At 33.8% G+C, this 12,060-nt stretch overlaps 1 long non-coding RNA gene across 1 annotated transcript in view; it reads left to right on the top strand.

The window, feature by feature from the left end:
- The window catches only part of LOC111560505, a 1,125,299-nt gene that overhangs the window by 1,108,061 nt on the left and 5,178 nt on the right, over nt 1-12,060 (top strand). The window contains exon 15 of the long non-coding RNA XR_006598120.1: nt 4,205-4,251. This is a non-coding gene — a long non-coding RNA (uncharacterized LOC111560505). The remainder of the gene's footprint in view (nt 1-4,204; nt 4,252-12,060) is intronic.

The raw sequence follows: 12,060 nt of genomic DNA, 5'->3' as shown, positions 1-12,060 counted from the left end.
GTAGGAAAGTGGTCTAGTTTCATTCTTTTGCATGTAGCTGACCAGTTCCCCAACACCATTTGTTGAAGAGACTCTCTTTTTCCCATTGGATATTCTTTCCTGCTGTGTTGAAGATTAATTGACTTTCATTGTGAGTTTATTTCTGGGCTCTCTATTCTGTTCCACTGATCTATGTGTCAATTTTTGTGCCAGTGCCACACTGTTTTTATTACTACAGCTTTGTAATATAACTTGAGGTCTGGAATTGGGATACCTCTAGCTTTTCTTTTCTTTTTCAAGAATGCTTTGGAAATTTGGGGTCTTTTGTGGTTCCATATAAATTTGAGAATTTAAGGGTGCCTGGGTGGCTCAGTTGTTAAGCGGCCAACTCTTGATTTCAGTTTGGGTCACGATCTCACAGTTCGTGAGTTTGAGCCCCATGTCAGACTCTGCACTGACAGCACATAGCCTGCTTGGCCTTCTCCCTCTCCCTCTCTCTCTGCCTCTACCCTGCTTGTGCGCGCTCTCTCTCTCTCTCTCAAAAATAAATCAATAAATATTAAAAATAAATAAATTTGAGAATTTTGTGTTCAACAGCACTTTTCACAGAATTAATTCAAAGCACCTTTGTGATGGTCAAGTATTCTGTATCATTTTCTATGGCGTGCTAGATTGCCAAATAGGCTGTAATCTTTTATATATTGTACCTATAGTTTATAGATATGAAAATTGGCTGGTTGAATATAAGAATGCAATATATCAAATAATCATAGAATAGTTATTAAAATCTCTTTATGCATGCTGTAGTCCCTTATCCATGACTTACCTTTACATGGTTTCAATTACTTGTGCTCAACTATAGTCAAAAAGCAGATGATCCGCCCTCTTGCATATCATCAGAAGGTTGATAGTAGCCTCATTGTGTCATGATGCCTATGTCATTCACCTCATTTCATTTAATCTGATAGGCATTTTCTCTCATTTCGTTACAAGAAGGATGAGTAGAGTACAATAAGATGTTTTGAGAGAGGAATCACATTCATACAACTTTTATTAGAGTATATTGTTATAACTGTTCTATTTTATTATTAGTTATTATTGTAATCTTTTACTGTTATTAATTTCCAAGTTAAACTTTATCATAGGTGTGTTACGCATAGGAAAAAACATGGTATATGTAAGTTGCAGTACTATCTGCAGTTTCATGCACCCAGTAGGAATCTTAGAAAATATTTCTCACAGATAAGGGGGAGCTACTGTAAATTGCTCACATTGGATGGGATTTTAAAATGTATTTCAGCTACTTCTTTTAACAGGTTAGAAAATTGAAAGCCTTTTAGAGACAGATTACTAAGGATGACATACCCATTTAGTTCAAGAAGCAGGACCATATCTTAAGTCTCCTTTATCCCAGACCAGCATTCTTGTTACTCAAGGGCAGCATAACACCACATCTGCTCACTGCTCAGGTATTTAAGGGATAACAAGAAGCTAAATAAAATGTCATTATACAGCATCTGCACTCAAAGTTCTGATCTGTCATTCATCAAAGTGATACTCTGTCCAACCTCTCTGATCCTCATTCTATTATCTGTTACAAAAAAAGAGCTGGTTTAGCTACGATAGAAAAGAGAATGTAGAATTCTCAAAAAATTAAAAATATAACTACCATATGATCCAGCAATCCTGCTTTTGAGTTATATCCTCACGAAATATAAACAGGAATATTGAAGAGATATCTGTACCTCCAGTTTAATGAAACTATTGCTATTGGTGTTGAATGAATGGATGATTATATATATATATATATATATATATATATATATATATACACACACACACACACACACACATATATACATATATAATTATTTAACCATATTATTTAGTAATATTCAATCAGTAATAAGAATAGAAGGAAATATTGCCATTTGTAACAACACAAGTAGGACTTTAGGGCATTATGCTGTAAGAAAAAGAAAAATACTGTATGATAACATTTATATGTGGAATGTAAAAGAGCGAAACTTTTAGAAACACAGAGTAGATTGGTGGTTACCAGGGGCTAGAGGTGGGTAGGAAAAATGAGATTTTGGTCAAAGAGTACAAATTTCCAGTTAGAAGATGGATAAATTCTGAGGGTCTATTGTACAGCATTGAGATTATAGTTAACAATACTATATTGCATACTTTAAAGTTGCTTATCTTAAATGTTCCCACTTCAAAAATAAATGCTAATTATTTAATGTGATAAAGGTGTTAGCTGATACTAATGTGGTAATCATATTGCAGTTTATGTGTATCAAACCAAAATGTTGTACACTTTGAACTTACACAGTGTTATAGGTCAATTTTATCTCAATTTAAAAACAAAAAAGCAATAACACGTAACTGATAATACATGTAAACCTTTCAGTACAGTGCCTTTCATTTGGTAAATATGCCAGGAGCATTTATTATTGTTACTTAGTGTTATTACTATTTTTAGTTTGACTTACATAATTTTCTAGAGTTATTACCCTCTTCAAGTAAAAAATTTAACACTAGTACTTTATTTTTTAACTAAACCTAGAAAATTTCATTTATTTTCACATATACATTCTCTTCACTATGGGTGTATATGATTCCATATATTTACATAAATATCTATGTATTTACATAAAATAAGCCCACAGCAAGACTTTAGGGTTAAATGTATTGTCAGTTTTTTTTTCTCTTTTTTAACACTAAGCTAAACCCATCAGTTTCTCTCCCATAAAATTCTTGGAATCATTAGTTCGCATATCTCCATTATATGTGCTGCCCTTTGATCTGTCACTTTCATAGATGACTGTCTCTCAGGGACCCCCTATGTATTGTACTGGTTTGAAAAGAGAAACTTCTATGAGAGGCCCTTTAGTGATCATGGGTCAGCTTCAAAGGTTGGCCAGTCAGATAAATTTCACTTATTCTATTTTCAGGTCTTCTTCCATTACTTGAATAATGTACACTTCTTTATTTTGTGGTCCTTAGAGATCTGTGAAACTCCATGTGAATTAGGTGCTGTCAAAATTACCAAATCTGTCAAGAATTCAAATTCTTTGCAATTCAATATTAAATTTTACTTGTCATTTAAAAAATACCGAAGACAGTTTTCCCCAAATGGGGGTGGAAATGTCAAAAACTTGTCAGCTCTAACATTTTTAATACTAGATTAATGAGTGTCAATCAGCAATCTTATATCAGGTCATCCTTCCTCCATGAAATGCCATTTAGAAAAAAAACATATTCTGCTACACTCTGTGATTGCTTTTGTAAACACTTGAATCTTAGTAAGGGTCTACTCTTTGAGTAGAGGACCAGAAATGTATGTGCTGTTGGACAACTTTCTAGCAGCAATGGGGAAAAAATGTAAGCTGAGAAGAGGAGCAGGTGATCATTTATGTAAGAATGCAAGCTGGTATTTTAAGAAACTCCGAATAGCATCATTCTAAAAATTTTCTGTAATGAAGATCTAAAAGTATGACAGGAAATTCAAACTTCTAATCTTAGATTCAGAAGTTCCACTCCTGTCTTTCAACTGCTCCTACCCCTATTCTCCAAAAGACATTTTTTTCCCCACATGGTCAAAAATAGACCAACTCTCAATTCCAGCTGTATCAACTTTTACCCCTTAATTTGTGAGGTCCATCTGCTAAAAAGTTTTTAAAAATAATGACATTACAGTTTTATTTTCTCATCCCAGCTGTGATTCATGGATTCTTACAACATTTCATGTACTTTCCCAAGCATATCTCTTTCTGTCCTCAGTAGTCCTTGTCTACATGTTTCCTTTTAGATTCAGGTTCTGCAATCCAATGCTCCGCAAACTGTATTTGGCAGGCCAGAAGATGTCTATGAGCTCTTGCCACTTATGATGATAAGATGGGGGCAGCAATCAAAAGCATTTAGAAACCTTTTTGGCAATTTGGCAGACTAATGTTATGTCAATTAAATGGAGTAGTGATACAAAATTGGGTGTTTTGCATTTTGTATGTTTGGGTTTTTCATTTAACTTTTTTTAGGAATTCACTTTTTATTGTATTTTATATAAATAATGGTTTATAGATTAGATATAGATATTTGTTCAAAATGAGTAGCTTTATTCACCATAGGTAGTTTGGACACCGTTCTGGTTCATCTGACTCTCAAGTAAGGACATTGGATGTTTTTGTTTATTTTGTTTTGTTTTATTTTTACTTCACAGAAAATGGAGGCCTGCATGTCAAAACTACAAGGAAGTATATCAGTAAGGTAGGTCAATTCACACTTTTTCCTGGAGTTGAGAACCTTGAGCCAATTGTGTAAATGAAATTTCTGGCCTCGCCATTCTGATTAGAGAAAAAGCTGGCTCAGATTATATGCCCCAGAGCCAGAGGAAAAGAAGGCAGAGCAAAGGAGGTTGAGAGAAGCCACATTTGCTTATAATGTATAGAGTGGAGCCAGATCAGGACAACTGCCCTAGAACTTCTTGAATTGATGCGTAATTCTAGGCTTTTCTTTTTAAATCCCTAGCCCTTCAGTACATGAAGATGAGTACCGTGTCCATGTACCCAGCCTAAAAACAAGAAGTTTGGTAGTCACCCTCTATTTCTCCTTCCTCTTCCCAGCTGCAAAAGGGTCTCTTCCTGGTCCACTCCACTTTTTAACTATTTTTTTTCTTTTTCTCTGCCCTTTGTCTCCAATTTCAGTCCAGACTCTCACCATTTCTCACTTAGAGCACTGCCATATGCTCATTACTACTACCCTGTGCATTTTCTGATACAAAACATCAGCATACAAATGTCTCCGCCCTGATTGTCTCACATTACAGAGCTTACTAAAATCACGGGTTTCTGCTTGTTAAAAGACCAGTCCAGATGATTATATCAAAGGTTGTAAAAGTCAGAACAAGACACCCTGCGTATTTCTGGAAGATTTTAGATGGAGCTTAGTGTCAACATGACATCAAGCCATCTACTCTAATAATGTGACATCAGTGACAGCTTTAAATATCATACTAAATAATAGGTTGCGAAGTATCAAGTGGTTTATGAACCTTTATTTTGAATTGCTGAGGAAAGCAGAATTCAGTGACAGTTTCAGCGTCGTAATTGTTCTTGGGGAGTAGTTTGCCTATAGAAAGGGATTTAATCATTCTCTAGTTAAAAATGGTATAAATGAATTGCAAGGAAGTCCTAGGATTCCTCATTATAGTGTAAATTTGGAAGCTCCTATGTGCAATTATTATTTTGCTTAATGACTCTTAATAATAGATTACTCTGTCTTATTTTAAATTACCACCTGCAGAATATCCACACAATAAGAGTTACAAAGTCCTTTTGAAGAAAGACAAACTATTTCCGTATCTACTAACCTATAATCATCAAGGATCAACGACTAAAATGACAATGTGGGTGGAGAGGTAGGATGGGAATTCGACTCAGGATATGTAAACCAATGGTTCTTTCTAGCTAGAGAATATCCTTTGCTTTCTCTAAGAGTATGTGCTATGGTGGATTACATTCTGGAAAATCTGAAACCATTATTTATGTAGTGTTTATTGGTTTTAAACCAGAAGCCCTGGCATATTTTCCAACAATAAGAATAGATATTTTTATTCTAGATGCTTTTAAAAAATAGTCTAGAACCTGACTTTTATATTAAGGTAAAATATTTTAAAATTTCTAAATTTTATTTCCTTCCGCTGTTTACGTTAAGGGTTTAGACAGAATTTCTGAGATTTATTGACTAATTTCACTTATCCTGTTGGGACACCTGGGTGACTCTGTTGGTTAAGCATCCGACTTTGGCTCAGATCAGGATCTCATGGCTCGTGAGTTTGAGCCCTGCATCGGGCTCTGTGCCTGGAGCCTGCTTCGGATTCTGTGTCTCCCTCTCTCTCTGCCCCTCCCCAGCTTGTGCTCTCTCTCTCTCTCTCTCAAAAATAAATAAACACTAAAAAAATAATTTCACTTATACTGTCAAGCCAGAATAGTGGCCTAGGTTAAAATAGAAAGACCTTCTTCTGGGCCTGATATTTTAATTAATATATTATCCTATAGTTATGAATTAAAGTATATACCATATCTTAATTTTAAGTATGGAAAATAGTTTACTATCTAGATTAAAGGATGTCTTTAAAAGTTTTTTTTTTGTTTCAAATTTTTATTTAAATTCTACTTAGTTAACATATAGTGTAATATTAGTTTTAGGAGTAGAATTTAGTGATTCATCACTTACATATAATACCTGTATTTATCACAATAAGCGCCCTCCTTAATATCCATCACCCATTTAAACCATCCCCCTCCCACCTTCCCCCAGTAACCCTGAGTTTGTTCTCTATAGTTAAGACTATTTTATGGTTTGCCTCTCTTTTTTTCTCCTACCTTCATCTGTTTTGTTTCTTAAATTCCACATATGCGTAAAATCATATGGTATTTGTGTTTCTTTGACTGACATATTTCACTTACATAATACACTCTAACTCCATCCACGTAGTTGCAAATGGCAAGATTTCATTCTTTTTGATAGCTGAATAATATTCTATTTATATACATATACGACAACTTCTTCATCTGTTAATCAGCCAGTGCATATTTGGGCTCTTTCCATAATTTGGCTATTGTTGATTATGCTGCTATCAACATTGGGGTGCATGTATCCCTTCAAATTGGTAATTTTGTATCCTTTGAGTAACTACCTAGTAATAGAATTGCTGGATTGTAGGGTAGTTCTATTTTTTTTTGAGGAACCTCCATCCTGTTTTCCAGAGTGGCTGCACCAGCTTGCATTCCCACCAACAACGCAGAGATCCTCTTTCTTTGCATCCTAGTCAACATCTGTTGTTGCCTGAGTTGTTAATATTAGCCATTCTGACAGGTGTAAGGTGGTATCTTATTGTGGTTTTGATTTGTATTTCCCTGATGATGACTGATGTTGAGCATCTTTCATGTGTCTGTTAGCCATCTGAATGTCTTCTTTGGAGAAGTATCTATTCTTGTCTTCTTCCCATTTCTCCACTGGATTATTTGTTTTTTGGTAATGAGTCTTAAACAGTGTATTTCAGTATAGTGTGTAGAGTTTCATGATGAAAGGCAGAAAATTGCTAATAAAAATTTGACATATATACCTTAAAAAGTCACTTTACCTGATAATAAATATTTGTTGAGTATTACACAGTGACATTATCACATTTTCTTTACATTCATCAACATATTTAATCTTCACAATAACATGAATAATAGTGCTATTTTGTTCTTTACTTTGTAGGTAAAGACATTGATATAGGAAAAGACTAAATTATTTCCCAAGGTCTTACAAATAGAAAAAGTCAGTACTGAAATGGGACAGTTTATCTGGGTTTTTATGTTCTGATACGCTTGCTCTAATAAGTACAATTATTACCCTACTTTGTAAATATTTACACATTGAAAAAAACACTGTTATTTAATATGGCTTCATTCATTCAAACCTGCTTACTAAGAGCAAAGAATGCCTTTACATGATCTAATTTAAAAAGGTAGGTAAGCCAGACAAGTTATCTGTTCTTATGAAGTTTGCTGACATATCAAATGTCAATCCAATTGCAGATTCAGGTAATTAAATTCTTTTAGGAAATCAATGCACTGGAAGGATTTGGGAAATCATAATGACTTTTGTCGTGGTCCCAAAATATGTGGGAGCATTTTGGAAGAATAACCTCTTAAGGCTAAGTGGGTTGGGAAAGTAAGCATTGTGATAATTAAGCAAAGATATGAAAAGTATACTGGATTTAAATAGCAAATCTCTAACATAATTTCAGAGGTCTTGACACTCTTGTCTTGTGGAGACAAGGTTAAGCACTTGTAGATTTTGAACACAAACTTTGTGGCAGTTTTCTCTCCATTTCCTCTCATTTGGCTTGGGAATTATTGGTAAACTGTGTAGTCTCATCTTATTTAACTTTGTCATGAGATTTCATCTTGTGAGGGACTTACTTGGAAGCCCATGGTTGATATGAAAATTACTTTAAGCTGAAGACATTTGAGATTCAACAGATTTAAAAGAGAAGCCTTCTTGGATCTTCCCTCATCCGACTAAAAGCAACAACTTCTGGGAAATGAGGCTGTCATAAATTCCCTCTTTAGAGCAGGTCTTCTCCCAGAAAGCAGATGGAGAGTAAACCAACCATAAATCCTCTCTCAGGGGACTTTTTTGGCCATGAAGAAGGAAAGACCACTCTCACCTACATAAAGGGGCATCACAAACTGTTTTCTCCTGTTTGTTCTTCTGAAAATTCTTTGGTCTTTCCTAAGGAGACTCATTTGGTTTTCTCATAGAAACCTTTTCTATCCTCTCCTTTTCTCCTAGTGGTTTAGGTATATAAATCTCTGACTTTAACCATTTAGTGAGCTAGCTACTTCTATTGTTAGCTTTCATATGCAAACAAATAAACCTTCTTTCCCTGTTAATTTGAGCTTTGTAAGTTTAATTCATAAGCCCCAACACCAAACCTCAGATGGTAGAGGAAAATTTCCCTCCCTGACAAGTCTTTTACAGCCAACCCAGTGTAGATCAGGTTTCAGAAATAAATATATCCATATATGTACGGTTTCACATGCTTCAGCAATTTGGTGTCTATGAGCTATGCTCAAGATGCTAATTTTTCCTAGGTCTAGCCTCTACACTTAGTATTTTATTGGCTTGGGTAAAGCCTGAGCCTTAGTACATTTTTTTGTTCAGAGTTTCTCAGTTAAAACTAATATTCAGTTAGATTGGAAAATGAAAATCCTAAAGAAAACAACCTGAAGTTTTATTTGTTCTAGAGGCTTCTTTCTTAATAAATTAAACTTGGGGTTGCAGAGGTCTTGTAATGTACAGTTGTAGGTCACCTGGGCTGAATGATATCGGTAACAGAAGAAAGATAATAATCTGTCTGGCACTTTATCAAGTGTTAATGTTATTAACATGCTTAAATTACAGTCACTGTCCTTAAGGAGTTTACAGTATACTTGGAAACAGTAGTTTTACATATAACGAAGTCTAAATGTGTGAGAAAGGCTATGATAGGGATGTATCCAAATTACTAGAGTAATAAATGAGATCATTACTCTGTCAGGATGGATGAGGTGCATATAGGAAGAGACACTTTGAACACTTATCCAGGACTTGAAAAGGTAGAAACTTGACAGGTGGTAATGAAGAGAAGACAGCAAAAGTTTTAGGAAGTAAGGATAGCATGTATAAAAAAGAGACATAAATAAGCGTATTTTAAATGACCATGGATTTAGTGTGGATGATGCATAAAGTGGAATATGGAATATTGACAGCAGATCAAGTTGACAAGGCTGGCTTGAGCTAGATTGTGGGATTTGGATGCTACTGCAGCAGTTAAACCAGAATGAGGCAACAATATCTTTCTCCTAGAAAATCAGCATAGAAAATACATTTTTAAGTTTCTATGCTTTTTAATATTTATTTGATATGTCAACAATATAAATAAAACCCCATACACTTAATCTTCTTGAATGTGAAATATGTTGAATTTACATATATTAGATGTTTAATAAAGCAACTTCATGGGAACTTGTGGATCACATTTATTTCAAGCCTTCCAGCAAACTTTATGTTACACAGATTATGTAAAACATTGTAAAATTGAGTATCAATAAATTTTTAGTTTAATAAATAGGAATTATCAAAGATGAAAAAATTACAATTCTGGCATTGCATGAGTCTGTTAGTAAATATTCTAATATTTATCATATTAATTCAATTGAATGATACTTATTTATTTTTAAACTTGCTGACTTAATAGGTGTGACTAAAGATTACAAATAAATAAGAAAATTTGAAAGTGGAAATAAAAGATGCTTTTTCTTATTGTGCATCTGGAAGCAAGTGTTCAGCATTTTTAAGACAAGATTTACTAAATTGTGTTAAATTTCAATACAGCCAAGCCTGGGAATGGTCTTTCAACACATAGAATACAGTTTCTATATAGATATCTACCATATACATAAATAGCTATGTCTATATAATAATTAGTTCAGTATACTTAAAAATAACTATATTCAAAAACCTAATTATTTGAAAATATCAAAAAATTTCAGCTTGAAAAGAAAATTATTAGTCATCTTGCCTTTTCCAGCTGTTAAGTTTGAAGTGGTATATACTTCAGACTGGTAAAATTAAATTGATAAAGTGAAAGCAATAAAGGTAAAATGATGGGGTGGGAAGGGTACTGTGTACTGTAATGGAAGCATCTCATACAAAAGAGGAAATGATTATTCCTACGAAAAAGACTTATATGTATGCAGTCTAAGTCTTAGCAATTGATAGTAAAGAAAAGTAACTTCAAAATGGTTCTATACATATGCACTCATACATACATCTGTACACAAATGTCAGCCTCATCCAGGTACCTTGTGACATTTCTTCAATCACATTAACATACTGAAAGATATATTTTATACAAATCCATGTGGAACCACTTTAGTCATTTTCCCCAGATCATGAAATTCCAATATGGCCAATATTCAAAAGAGGAAAGGAAGGGAAGGAGGGAAAGAAGAAATGAGAGAGATAAATTAGTTTTTTTTCCTGCTAAATTCATTGAACCTTATGTGATTTTTCAAACCAAAGATAGTTTTATGTAATAATCTTATAATGTATAAAAAGTTTAAGACAATTTTGGAAAGGGCTTTTTATCTAGGACTATCATTATTTAAGATGTATGAGTACATGTGATGACCATGGAACTGAATAGGATAATGGAAATAAGAGTAAGATTGTTCAGTGTTAGAAAATTTTAGAAAATGAGAGTAAGATTTTAGGATATAATGTGAACAGTATATTCTACATTACCAACCAGACAACATTAAGGAGAAGAGATATGATTTTAGTAAAAAGAACACATGCGCGCACACACACATACACACACACAGGCACACTCAGTTAAATTACAGAATGATACCATGTACTAGGATCAAAGAATCTCTTGAAAAGTGAACACATGATTCTAACTATATAAGATGACTATTATATCTAGCCTAAGTCCTAGCTGTTGAGAGGAAAGGAAGGCAAGAGAAGTTAAATAAAGCAGAACTTTATTTAGTTCTCAGAACTTCTCTAATTCAATTAAATAAAAGATGGCAATGCATTCCATTGGAAAGAAAGAAAGACAAGAAGATCCATTACCACCGTATTTAATGATGTCAGTCATTAGCATATGTGTGATCTAATATTCAGTCAGATATTTAAAGAAGGGCAGATTGTGGGAACAACCTAAAGTTTAAAAAAAATGAGTTCAGTGTTTGCCTGTTAGCAAATAGCTTTACCTGGCCTAATGTAGACATAATAGGCTAAAAACAGAGCAAACTCAGAAAAAAAAGTACATTTAGAGACATGGTAAAAGTGTCCAGAAAAAAGACAGAAATGCAAGAAAGGTATTTGGAAAGCTTGGCTTGAAGATGGTGCTGAACATTATATCCATTAAACTGTATTATAGAACTGAATGGAGACTTGGTGAATGGACTAAAATAGTTCAAATGGGTTTTGAGAAATCGTCTATTCAAATCCCTTGCCTAAAGACAGATGTGTAAATGTGTAAACTATACAAGATAGGTGCTTTTTTGTTGTTCTCAAATAGTTGAAAACCCTATCCTCAAAACTTACTTCAGTATTTTGTTCTTTCTGGGTTATCTTTTCCTTCTATCTATTCCAAAATCCTCCCAGCTGAGAGTTACAGCACAGTGTGAGATACAGCCAAACAAAGAGAAAAAAAAAAATGAAATTTGGCACCATTTGTGATATATAGAATCTAGTATCCTGTGCTGACAATTGGGGCACGTTGCACAATTATTTTAATAAGAAAGAGATCTTAGAATATAAATTTGTCATTATCTCAGTCCTTACTGTTTATGTTAAAGGAGAAGAAACTGTCCCTAAATTTAATAATTTTCCTAATATTCTGAGTTCTTCTTTGTCCAGTCAATTATAAGTACAGTTGTCTAAATTTAGGCCCAAGTCCTTAACAGGTCTTGATTAATATAAACTGTACTGGAAAATTTCTATTAACTTCAAGTGGATTTCTTTTCT

Source organism: Felis catus, chromosome B2 (genome assembly GCF_018350175.1).
Source record: "Felis catus isolate Fca126 chromosome B2, F.catus_Fca126_mat1.0, whole genome shotgun sequence".
Taxonomy (NCBI): Eukaryota; Metazoa; Chordata; class Mammalia; order Carnivora; family Felidae; genus Felis; species Felis catus.
This window is presented reverse-complemented; position numbering and strand designations above follow the sequence as displayed.